The following is a 12,967-nucleotide window of genomic DNA, read 5'->3' as shown; positions in this document are numbered from 1 at the left end:
GTTGATGATTGTGCTCAGATTGCTCGCATGGAAAGATAAATTTTAAGAAAGATCTTTGGGTCAATAAGAATGGATGATGGTACCTATAGAATTCGATTGAACTCTGAACTGAACGATCTAACTCCGAACGAGACAGCTGTGCGTTTTGTTAAAGTGCAGCGCATAATATGGCTAGGTCATGTGATCCGTATGCCTGTTGACTGTACCGTTAAGGAAAGCTAATGGGCGTGAAGGCCAAAGTCAGACCGAGGAACCGTTGGATAGACGCAGTGGAGCACGATCTGAAGAAGCTGGGAATACGTAACTACGAAGCAACAGCTTAAGATAGACTGCTTTGGAGGAGCATTTTGAAGGAAGCTTTGACGCACCCCGCGTTGTAACGCTATGAAAGAGGAAGACTGGCGCTAATTCAGAGAAATCATAAAAATTAAAAATTAAGAAAACCAGCTTCAAAGTTCTCAGTAAGCACAGGAGTCATTAAGGGGTCCCGGTGGTCTAGAGCTCGAAAATTAAGGGTATTTTCAGGAATTTTTTTCACAATTAAAAAATTGAAAAACGATATTAAATTTTTTTGGCTTTTATTTAACTTCTTTTACATATAAAAATTAAAAAAAAAAATTTTCTAATTTTAATCATTTTAAAAATGGCGCTGAAATTGACCCTCCCGAAGAATTGGTCTTGTCCATTTTGGCTCTTCTATTTATCTGAAACACAAAAACCAAAAAAATTGTTAATCAGTATGACTGAAACTATGTCCCATACTAGAATAAAATAAAAACAAAAAAAAAAAAATATAACAAAATGGCGCGGTTTTGAATTTGACACTCTAAAAAAGTAGTTTTGAGATAATTGAGTTTAAAGTTTAGACCATTTAAATCCGACCATCCACCACGTGGCGAATCTGACTCTACCTGCTAAAACGGCTGTAGAATCGAAAATACTGGGAATATCGTTCGAAAAATTTGACAGTATATTCTTAAAACAGTATACTTTCGAAATATCAAAAAACAAAAAAAAAATGGATTTTTTGAAAATTCTAGACCACCGGGGCCCCTTAACTTTAAGTTTCGATTCACAAATCCATCAGAAGTCAATTGAAGCGAAAAATATAAACAATTTTTAACAGCTTCCCCCTCCAACTACAGCAGCTAAAATTGTTCCATTAATTTTTGAATAAAACTCACACTCAAAATACACCGTTAGTCGCTTTTATGCAACATAAAGCATTCAATTTCATACCACAGAATCACAAACGTTACGTAGTTCTGAATAAACGCAATCAGCGAGCATTAAACGTAAAAGTGAGTTTGCAAATTCATTGGTGAGTAGAGTTTTGGAAACGCAGGCCTTTTCACGCATAGTGAAAGGCATTCGAAATTCACATACAGAGTGCTACTTGTTTATGCTACAAGTGATTGCATTTATTGCGCTGCCATCCAAGCAAATAAATAAGCCGAACTATGGCTACGTACACACGGGCTCACTAATACAGGCGCTACTCTCTGGGCAATAAATAATTGAATTCTCGAATCGCGCCTCAAAATCTGTGAAATTATTGAAATTTTAAGTTTTCTCAGAGGAGCATTACAAATAAAAGTTCAAAATTTATGTAAGTTCAAGTAAAAAGTACGACCATTTTTCGCTTTATTACGATTAAGAAATCAACTTCAAAAACAAAATCAGATTTCGATGAAATCTGCAGTGTTTTCATACATTTTTTGGTAAATTTTAAAGGCAGTTTCATAATTATTTACCTTTATTGAGGAAAAATTCACCTGTTCTCTTCAATTTTTGTATCATCGAAACAATTTTGAAAATACTTGAAAAAGTGATATTCATTTGGTACCAAGTCTGCACTAAATGGCAGATGCAATAGAATTTCCCAGTCAAATTCTCGGAGGTTCTAGTGCATTTCTAAATATTAGTGTGCCCTATTAGCCAATTATGACCGCTTCTTTTCGATCGGCAAAAATTGAATTGATAGGCTAAACTTCAATAAAGCGAATTATTTATAGCAAAAAGTTGAAAATATATGATACGCTACTTCCACAGAAGACTTCCCGAGGATTATTAAACTTTGGTCTGTAGGGTTGCGAACACCCTTGAGCCGAATATTGATCAGAGCTGGTTGAGGCATCTCTTGGAGCTAATAAAGCCGCATCTCTTAGTCATTCGCGTATCTCTCCAAAATATTTATTTGAGCATTGCCTACAGAGACTCGCAGCTCAATAAATTCAACATAACTTCGAGCCATTTGTGCAAGAGCTGATGAGGTGGAATGACCACAGCATCTACTCCTAAGAGGTCCTGCTTTAGACAGGCTGAGATTTAGGCATTTTGTCGCTTACTTTTTAATTAAAACTTGGAAGTTTTCAGGTTTGGGTATCTTTTAAACATTTATATATTTGTAGTGGTGCTATAATTTGATCAATGGGCAAATGCTAAATATTTTCTTATAGCTATAAAAGGGAATGATTAAAAATTTCTTCATAGCATGAAGCGTTTGTCTCTCTCCGATTCCTAATTTCTAGCCATTCACCTTTCATTTGTAGCTTTTCTTTCTTTCCCATCTTAAGTTTATTCCCAACGGTAACGAAATCACCTGTTTCTAACTCGACACTGTGTGCACGCCGCCTCATTTTCGCTGAGGCAGTCATGTAACCCAACTTGACTTAACCTGCACCTTCTCTTTTCGAAACAAAGTCGAAGGTACCTATGAAAATGACTCCATGTGTACATGAATATTCATATAAATATATACATTAAAGCATGCCCCTGGGAAGATTTAAACAACCAGCTATCCGGCAAGTCAGTCAATCAGTGCGATGCCTGGTCCTGCCTTTGATATAATAAACAAATACGCACAAACAATTATCTGACTGGCATTGCATACAGGTAGACGCACAGTTTCGCTTTGGCAAACAAGCAGACAATCAGACAAATTGTCAGGATGGTTGCCAAATTGTCTCGCCAAGCTGGCTACAGTAGACTGGTGCTCAGCTTGTTAATTTAATAAAGAATCTCAAACCGCAATAAATGCTTCGTTTGATTTTCATAACAGATACGTGAAAATGCGGAATTTCGTTGCTGTGAAGCGCAACAGTGGAGCATTAAAATGCTGGAGGCAACATTTTATAGAGGGCAGAATAGGCAAATCTATTAGTTTTGTTTTTAAATAAAATTCTCAACGAGGAGTTTTCCCGAGAATAAGCTTAAAATTCGGTTTTCCTCTGAGAGTTTCTGCATCTCAGCTGCCTCTCCACGATAATTTAAAATTTCCTCTCCATATCAACACTGCTCCACTTGACATAAGGCAGCAGTATGTAATGTAAGACAGAAATACTTCCTGCTGCATTGAAGCTATCCAGCCAACTCCTCTGACCAGCTCTAATATTCATCTTCACCTGTGTATTCGACATTCAAATATATATATGTGTGTGTGTGTTTGCTTTTGAGAACTTTATGTGTACATATGAAAATCCAATTTTCCGGTGATTGATCTCATACATATGGAGACCATGGCCACATATCAAGTTCGTGGTTTGTCATTGGGGTTTCAAGCGTCGCATAACGTCATGCATACATACAAACATATGCGAGCTTAAGCATATGTATGTGCATTCATATGTATGCGTGTATGTGGGTGTCACATGCTTCAGTGGTTGCACTAACCAACTAACCAAAACACACAAATAAAGCCGCATAGAAAATGCAAAAATTTCTACACACAAACACATGCAAATGCAAATGTGAGCTCACTCATGGCGAGCGCAATAATTGCTTACATTACATATTTACAAATAATGGTGCATCTAAGGGTACATACATGCGTATTTGCCGGGGCTTGTATTGGTATTTGTGCATATATTGTTTGCTTTATTACTAAAGTTGACTATTGTGTATTGACCGAACAGCGCCCGAATGACTGCAATATATTTGTTAGGGAGTGGAGTAGGTGCCATTGGAATAGTTGTGTTTGTTGTTGTATTGCAATTACTCATTCCACATGTAGAGTGAGATGATGAGTACACACATTTGTTTTTTATTTATAAGGGAGAATTTTATTTGCTGTGGGTTTTTGATTTTAATTTTAATGTTAATTTTAATTTTTTGTTTCCTATTAATTACTTTTAATATTAAACTTTGTTCTAATTTAATTTTAGTTTTGAGTACATTGTTAATTTTAATTACAATATAATTTTAATTCTAATTTTAATTTTAATTTAAATTTAATTTTAAGTATAATTTTAATTTTAATATTAATATTAATTTTAATTTAGATTTTAATTTTAATTTTAATTTTAATTTTAATTCTAATTTTAATTTTAATTTTAATTTTAATTTTGAATTTTAATTTTAATTTTAATTTTAATTTTAATTTTGAATTTTAATTTTATTTTTAATTTCAATTTTTATTTTAATTTTAATTTTAATTCTAATTTTAAATATAATAAAATATTGGAAGCAAAAATAAAAAAATCTTTTTTTGCTTCCGTTTTACACGCTTTGAAAAAACACCCAAAAACAGTATTCCAAATGAGGGTCTTAAATGCTTTGCAATGCACCCAGAAGGGGGCGAATCTCTTTACGCATTCTAATTTGAATCTACCTGGGATTCAAGCGGTGGTTCTGAACTAAAAGCTGATTTTACATTTTACTATCCATTTCGGTCTCCTCTCCTTGACTCTGAACTCCTTTTCCTCACTATGATAGCTAACAATAGACAATTTTATAATTTATTTATATTTTTTAATGACTCATTTACACTTAATTTATTGTTTTTTCAATATTCTTCGTTTAGGGTATCGCAAAAGTGTATTTTAGTTTTTTAAATAATGAATTACCATATATAAAAAATTTATATTAAAACAAGGTGGCAACGCTATTAAAAATATCTAGAGTAAAAATTGTTAAAATACCTTTCATTTGATACCCATATTGCCATATTTTTTTCTTGTTTACTAAATAATTTGATTTAGTTGCCAACCATGTAAAGATAGTTGCTGCCCAGAGAGACTGGAAAGTAAGCCACAAATAAATCAAAATTTTATCTAAACCATTTTTTATTAAATCTGATTTTTTTTTTATAGTTTATTCTTGAATGTCTCGTTGGCGACTCTACATAACTTTTTCACTTTAAATGACATTTTTTTTACTAGGCACTACCTGGATTGGTTATCAGTTTACTTTAAATTTTAATTTTCCTTCCTAACTCCTTTTGGAGCTTTCAAAATTGACTGAATGCGAAAGTAATTCACTGAAATATGCAAATAAATGAGTGGAGTGCAAAAATTGACTGACAGTGCACGAGAGTATCCATGTCCTGCTAGACATGTGTTTATGTAACGGTATACTTATATTTATATATATGTATATAAGTGTGTGTGTGCTGATATTTGAAAATTGTAAACCACAGCAAAAAAAGTAATAAATAAAATATTGCAGAAGTCGATTGACTGACTGACTGGATGCTAAGGTGTCAAGAAGTGTCAGACACTCGAAATGCCAACGAAATAAAATAGTTGAAATTATTTGCTGCTGCCGAAAAGAGTAAACAAATTTCTTAGACAAATAGTAAATTTTTATCTACTGCGCTAGCATTGAATACAAATTTGGAAAAAAGGTAGGACAGCAGCAGAGTGAAACCATTTGCGGATGTTGGTGTGAATGGCTTTGCTCAACTTTGTCTATCGAAATTTTTACAATCGTAACTGAAATTCCCAAAAAAAAAGCGAACACATTTCAATGTCATTGAATATTTGATGAAAACAAATCGAATTGCAGCGCGCATTGAAAAAATACTAGAGAAAAAATTTAAGCAGTAAAGCAAAAAGCAACTTTGGCTACCCAAAGAGGAAACGAAAAATAATTTGAAATGTGGTAGAGAGCAGCAAAAAGTAGTAAATCATCTAGAGTGGCAAGCAACAGAAAAAAACATAAAAACTAGAAAAAATTACAGGTAACGCCAAGAGTGAATAAACAAGTTGCGAAAATTGCAAAACAGACTTCGAAAAGTCAAAGCTTCAAGGATTCAAACGATGGACGCCAGCCAAAGTTCGCGTTGCTGAAACGTGCTTAGACAGAAATAAACAATAACTTGGGTAGAAAAGTAGCGTCAGCACTGAAAAAGAGTAGCCTGTAGTAAAGTAAGTAACCTGCTAGCTATTTTGTATTCGCGGCCAAGGTGTTACAAGCTGCAGACGATAGTAAAGCCAATGCGTCGTGCTGGGAATAAGTCAGACAGACTGGGCGTGAAAAAAAGAGATGATATTTGCAGCAGGTGTTATGCAGGAAGCAGGTAACTGTGTGTGTGGATGTGTGGGATAGTGGGATTCAGCAGCCAATCCATGCAACTCAGCCAACCACCACATCATCATTCGAATACTTATTTTGCGGTTCATCATCTTCATATCCTTTTACTCATCTTCGTCATTTCGTATGCTTTATTGCAATTGGCCGTGACTGTTTCGTGGAAATGGCTCTAACTTTTAGCCGCGCATAGGAGATACAACATAGATTTGAAAAAAAAAATTATGTTGAGTAAAGGCAGCGCGCATTGGTTGGAAGTTTTGGCTATCTTTACTTTATCTGGCCCTACTTTCTTCCTAGCAAATCGTAGGATGTTGTGTTTCTTTTCGAGAATCACCTCATTTGGTTGTCGTCTGAAAATCTCAAAGAATGGAAAACTATAATCAGTAAGGGTACCGAAAACCGTTTGAGATCTGAGGAAGAATTGTGGAACCATTTTTTGCTTCGCTGGCATTCAGCGAGAGCTACTTTACTTTACTCACGAAAGTGTCTAAATGGGTGCGAGACTTGTCCTCGATTTCTATGTGAACTATATTTTTTAATGGTAAATATTCTACAAATGCTATAAGTCGAATATTTCGAATAAGATATCGGACTCTAAGCCTAAATGCGAGAATATTGAAAAAGCTCGTGCCGTGTCTCGCCCCCGCGGTAGTAGGGGCTGGTGTGACGATAAGTTAAGGACAGGACAGACGATTTGCGATGCTGGAATCTCAACTCGCTGAAGAAGTTTTAGTGAGACCTCGCACCTGCTCACAAGGCAAGCAGACTTAGACTTGGCTTCGCTACCGATCTTTCTTGCTACTGCTTGCTAGATTTGCGGACGAGCTGCAATCCCTGTGATTGTTACGTGTGGGGCGCAGTTAGGGCAGAGATCAAGGATGCTCAGAAAATCAGTGCAAATGATGACCGCAGTGTACAAAGTTGCGTCTAGCCGTCTTACAGACATTTTAGAACGGTTTGTATTTTCAAGATATATAAAAAGTCACAAATTTTTCATGTCCTCGGAGGGCAGGGGTTTTCCTTTCTACTGTCACAATACCCTAATCAGTTATTTTGTGACATTTATTACTGAATCAAAAACATTTCTCCCTCAAATATTCAACTTTTCCTACGAACTGCCAAAATTTTAACACTCGCTAACCCCTAACATTGCAACAGTTTGCAAATGAGGAAAAATATTCGAAAAAAACACACAACAACAAAACTTTAAGTTGATGAAGTGTAGGATGCATAAATTTTTTACACCAACCCAACCAATAAATCGAATACTCTCATTCTCAAAAGTGATATGAAACCGCGTAAATATCGGTAGCCAGACAGTGGCGCATTTGGCATTCAACCGTTGCAGCAACGTGTGCGCCAAGTCATCGAAAAATATGTACATGAACTGAAGTGCCAGTAGACCCCAAGCGGTGGGAAGCGTGTGGAGGAGCACTAGAGGCGAAATTAAGTAGGGATGTTGAGAACACGTACCAGCATAAGCAGTGGAAGTTATGATAATGGTCATGGTTGTGGAAGTACACAGAGGCGATGTCCACTGGTAGCAGTGCAGCAGGGCTAGTAGTTGTGCCTTGCGGGAAAGCCGTTGGTGCTTTTTTAATGTTCATATTTGGCTAGTGATTTGTGATGTAAATTTCAACTCTTTTTTTTTAAATTAAAATTTTTTTTCTGACGTCACTTACATTTCCTCCATATAACGAATGCTTGAAATTATCTTTGTGTGGACGAAAACTTCCAAGACCGTCGGCAAAAAAATTGTAAAAAATCTTACCGATTTTTGAGACACTTCAAGATTGCAATTTATGATCGACCACTATTCAATGAGCTATACTAAAGATTTTCTAGAAATTTTTATAGAAACTGGAGTTTAGCTACCTTACGGTGGTGCCCCATTTACTCGATGCCAAACGAACTCAAGCCTGTCATTATTTCACAAGCTTTGGTAATTCATTAGTTTCTTATATAATTTTAATATTTTTTTCCCACATTCTCCCACAAAACCAATTCTTGAGACTTTGATTAATTTGTTTAAATAAAAAAAAAAATCAATACATTTTCATCAAAATTTATAATTTTTTAATCAAGATTTTTCACAACAAAATTAAAATATGCAGTTCAATAGCTCATCGAATTTTGTATAGTTTTTTTTTTTTGCAGTCGATCTTGTGGATTTATATGGAAGAAAGCACTCAACACCGTCAGCAAAAAAAAAAAAAAATTCAAAAATCAATGCGATTTATTACACCAAAATTCAATCAGCCATCAAATTGCATACTCAAATTTTTTTTAAGAATTCTGACTAGAAATTCTGAGTCTTCGGTGAAGATTTTTTAAATTTTTGTAAATCTCGTACAAAGTTTGAAACTTTTATATGATTTTTTAGAAAATGAATTTTGTTTTTATAAAAAATTGCTAAATTAAATAATAAACAAATAGTTTGTCAAAACTTGTTCATAAGTTCTTTCTCTATACCTATTGAATGCAGTAAAGTTGAAGAAGTTGAAGGTCTTCTTCACGTAAAATGTGCCCATTTCGTGACTTTTTACTTCTACTCTTTATTTTTAAATCCAAACTTTACTATGACGCCGACTCGGCTCTTACGTCGTCTTTTCATATTTAAAACGGTCTGATAAGTTTTTTCACAAACTCCAGCTGATACTGTCTATAAAACTGCCGCTCTTCCACTCGCCCTCAATGTGGCTGCGAGCTTTCAACTCAACTTTCGGGATATGTAGTGAAGTTTCGTCAGTGACAAATTTCATCAATGCAGTTTATGAATAGAATTATTATTTGTCCTTTACCCAAAATTAAAACGGTGAAAAGTCCATTAGTATCAAAACCCTTCGAAAATTCTACGAAGCCACTCAAAGCTCACATAAAATTCACACCTTTATTGAAAAAAATACTAAGCGGGGATGAGCTGTTATGCTACTCCAGAAAACGGCTACTGGCAACAGCGTAATTTTTTTTACCCTTACCCAATGTAATCTTTTGGCTTCATGAAATTATAATAAATCAAATAATTTTGTGTGGAGTGCTTGCCTTATGGAACTGGCTGGAGAAGTCTTAATTGCAGCTGGAGCGCAAAGTGCGCAAAGAGTTTGAGGAAGGATTGTGTGGTGAAATTAGGATATGAAGTGGATATGAAGAACTCGCATTGTTCGAAGTTGGTTGGGAAAGGTATCGTAAGCGAAGTTCTTTGATTTTTCGCTCAAGTGGGCACTCTCCTCAACAACCAAGTAACATAACTTGAATGATGAAAAGGTTGGTGAAGTAACTTTTGAGAAGAACTTTCCGTGAAACTAAAATTCATGTTTACGGATCATCGCAATGTTTTCCTGGCGAAGGTATGAGCAATCAAGAAAGTATTGAGGCATTAACTTTGCTCATGGTGCGTCGAATTTATTTCCGTAACGCTGGGGTTTCCTTTCCTTAAATATTTTACTTTAGCTTCTACGTGCAAAAATGTACGGGTTATTGGAGTCTCCTCTTGGGCAAGTGGACAAAAGTGAGCTCGGTGAATGTTAGACGAGAATTTCGGCAGGCAATACTGCAATGTTCTTCTGGGCCGTTTGGAACCGATGCACTGGAGAGAGCTTTTTTCGTCCTTTTTACTCCCCTTTCATGGCACAATGGCACCACGACGGGATGATTTCTTCCCCAAATTGTTCCTTGTCCAAGTTGGCACCTAACTACGAGCAGCTATAGTACCTAACCAAGCCAACATGCTTAAAAGAAAAAAAAAAGTACGTATTCTTTGCTTACTACATCTAGAGTATGACTTCATCAACGTCTGGCAAAGAAATATTGACAAGTTCCTCTTCAGACCTGCATTAGTGAATATTTTTTATTACTATTTTCACCTAAAATATTTCTTACTAGCTCGAAGTTTCTAACAACATATCAGCGGCGGTTACTGAAGCTTTTTCCTGTTATTTTTTTCACGGCACTAATCTAATCTAATATTTGGTATTGTGAATCAAATCACTTTGGAAGCTGAGTAAACTGATTGACAGGTTCAGCATCTCTTTGAATAAAATTTCTACAGCAAGGCCTAAAATTGAAATTTCCTAAAACGTATTTCATTCACTTAGCCCTATTTTTCAAGTAAAACAAAATTTTAGTAATCGCACAATCTAAGGTTTTCCCTACAGGGCCTTGCCATGCACGTCCATCGTTGCGTCCCGAACGAAAAGCAACTGAGGTCCAATGCAGCGCTGCCATATCTGCGGTTCTGTCCTTCATGATGTGTTTTGGTTTTGTGGCTGACTAAAGTTTTCTCAGACAAATACTCCAAGCATATTCACACACACACACACCGATGCATTAATATGCATATAAATACTCATAGCGGGTCATCGATATGCCAGCTTCCATCAGCTAATAGTTCGCCATATCTGACTGCGGGTGGCATACGTGTACCGAGGGTTAGTTTACTGAAAAAGGCCAGCTAGTTAGTTAACCCTGAATGTGGAAGTCGGCGCACTGCAGCTCCTTTTTGTCGCTGGAGCAAGTCAAGTTTATGGTGAGCTTAAGGTGCAAAGTTTGCAGACGTCTCAATTGCCATTTACATTATTTAAAAGTGCAGTCGAACCAATGGCAATGCCGCTTTTCATTTGCAACGCACACACATGTACATGCACATACATGCCCACAGAGCACACTAACAAGCAGATCACAAATCGCTGCAATAAACTGTTCGATACAGTTTTTAAACCCATACAAAGTTGCAATTTCGCAAAATAATTTTCTATTCAGTTGGTAGGTGAAAAAACAAAAAGGAAGCTAAAGGAGTAGCAATAGGAAAAATGCAACAACAACAATATTTGCCCTTTTTCAATTTCCATACAAATTGTAGGTAGTTGCCAGTGTGTTGGTGAACTGTGAAGTGTTTTTCAGTTGGACTTTTTCTTTCACTTTTGTTTTTTTAGTTTTAGTTTTTTTGCATTTTTGCTTTTATTTGGTTTTGACGCTTTTCCCTGCACCATCTAGTATGTGGTCGTAAATTTGATCGAGTGTTTAGCGTAAATACTGTTCAATGACTGCAATGTGTGGGCGGGCATATTTATTCAGAGAACGTTTGTATGTGTGCGTTTGTGTTCTTGTGTGCTTTAGCCTGTTGCTCTTGCTGCTCATTTTTTTTGACGCTACTGCTGGTGTTGACTCTGCAGTCGATAATTTGTAGCCAAATACTTTGCAGTGTTTTTTATGTTTTTCTTGTTTACGCTGCCTGAATATCAAAGGAAAGCGTTTACGTTTTTCTTCTAGGGGAAAACAAATTAAAAACTAATTAAAAACATTTTCATTCAACGGTACTCCAGCAGAGTTCATTGGGCACAAGTATTGAGCTTTGGGTGTATTTGACGGGGAGAAGCTTTTCATTGTATTTCTTTAGGGACTTAATTACATAAGTAAATGGGAACTAAAGTCAATCTTTTAAGGGTCATTTCTGGTGCGCTATACAACAAAGTTCTAGCTGGTGACGCGGACTTCAGGAGAAGATGCGAATAAAGTTACTAGGAGTTACTAGGGGCTATTAAGAGTATCAGTATCAGTATTCTCATTAATATCAGTAACAGTTTCAGTATCAGTAACAGTTTCAGTATCAGTACATCGGAAAAATGTCTCAAAGGTTGGAAAAAAGAAGTAGGACAGAATTTATTTTGATTTTTTTTCCTAAAATTAGAATTTGCTCAAAAAGGGGCTTAAGGCGCTCAAAGGTGCTGTTATCGGTCAAGGAAAACCATTTCTTTTTTAGTTGCTTTGATCAAAGGTCACAGTCTGCTCGATCGACATGCTGCTATTGCAGAAGCTGTAAGAACCAGGAGAAAAAAGAGTCTGTCGGATGTCTTATCTATCTCTGTCCTGCACGGCATGCCACTAGGTTTAAATACTTCGGCTCATTGTTTTTGTATGATACTGATAGCCTTAGGGATATAAGTGTCAGCCAAATTATTGGGTTTGCACTTAAAACAAAATGGTTTAACCAGTAATAGCAGGTAAACTTTGCTTTTTCTACAGATCGGCAATGGTCTAAGTGAGTTGCCTTAAAGACCGACTGCCACTCTACCTACCTACTGATCCACCTTTCTGAAATTAAAAAAAAAAAATTTTGAAAGCCTTTAGAAAATCGGTGCAAAGGCAATCTGCAACTACATTAAATAAAAAAATGGATTTTTTGAAAAAAAGTTTTCCGATATTTAAAAATTAAAAATGTTTCTGAAATACCTACCCGACTAGAATTACAGTGAGGCATGCCAAAGAATCAGTTAGGCCCGAATTAGGCAGGCCTTACTGAGGCACGCCTCACTATTACCTTACCAGGCCCACGTTAGGCAAGGCAAAGATTGGCATGCCAGAACAATACCAAATTTGGTTGTGGTCACGAAAATCTGTGGCAGTGTCTCACTTAGGCATAAATTGGAATGCTTAACTGATTTGTAGAAGGGCATCCGGAGTATTACCGAAGCTCGGTTTTTCGAACCTGCGCCTAATGAAGCAGATGTGTGGCGATAACTTTCGGGGCTTGGGCCTAGTTCTGTCTGTCTTATTTGCGCCTAATCACCGCCTTACCAAAATTTCTAGTCGGGTAACTCTCTAAATATTATTAGTCTCAACATAAGATACTGCAAATAAGAGTAATTAAAAAGAAAAA

Source organism: Anastrepha ludens, chromosome 6, assembly GCF_028408465.1.
Source record: "Anastrepha ludens isolate Willacy chromosome 6, idAnaLude1.1, whole genome shotgun sequence".
Taxonomy (NCBI): Eukaryota; Metazoa; Arthropoda; class Insecta; order Diptera; family Tephritidae; genus Anastrepha; species Anastrepha ludens.
Note: the sequence above shows the minus strand (reverse complement) of the source record.